Source organism: Penaeus monodon, chromosome 32 (assembly GCF_015228065.2).
Source record: "Penaeus monodon isolate SGIC_2016 chromosome 32, NSTDA_Pmon_1, whole genome shotgun sequence".
Taxonomy (NCBI): Eukaryota; Metazoa; Arthropoda; class Malacostraca; order Decapoda; family Penaeidae; genus Penaeus; species Penaeus monodon.
In genome coordinates this window covers 21820780-21821479 of record NC_051417.1, presented here as the reverse complement: position 1 = coordinate 21821479, position 700 = coordinate 21820780, and positions in this window count along the sequence as shown.

Below are 700 nucleotides of genomic sequence, written 5' to 3'. Positions count from 1 at the left end.
AGCTCTTTGCCTTCCTCATTTTTTAATCCTGACCCTTCCCTTGTTTATCACCTCCCTCCTCCTTGGCCGCCTCCTCCATCTTGTCCTTCCTTCTTTCGTTTATCACCTCGTTTTCGCGGCCTCCCCCTCCCTTGCTAACGACCCTCTTGTCTTCCTTTTCCTCTCTTCTTCACCCGTTTATAGTCTCTCGCCTAGCTTAGTCTTCCTTCTTTCGTCTTCCAAAATCTTCTCCCCTCAACGTCTTGTTTGTGGTTCGTGTTTCCTCTCTTCCTCCTCCTCCTCCTCCCTCTTCTCCCTCCTCCCTACTCCTTTCTCCTCCTTCTCCCCTTCCCTTCCCCTTTCCTCTTGTTCCTACTCCCCTCCCCTATCCCTCCTCTTCCTCCTCCTCCTTGTTCTCATTGCCTCGTTTATCACCCCATCATCTCAGCCTCCTCCTCACTCCCCTCCTTCCCAACCTCTTCCCACCTCCCCTCTCCTTCCCAGCCTCCCCTTCCCCTCTCCCCTCCATTCCAGCCTCTCCCCCCTCTCCCCTCCTTCCCAGCCTCTCCCCCCTCTCCCCTCCCTCTCCCCCTTCCCAGCATCGGCCTTCTTTCCTCCCCTACGCACGTACGGCCTACAGATCTCCGCCTCGTGTCAGACCAGGGTCACGTCTGCCGGGATTCGAGACTGACTTGGTCGCTAATCATTAACTAGTAGCCTT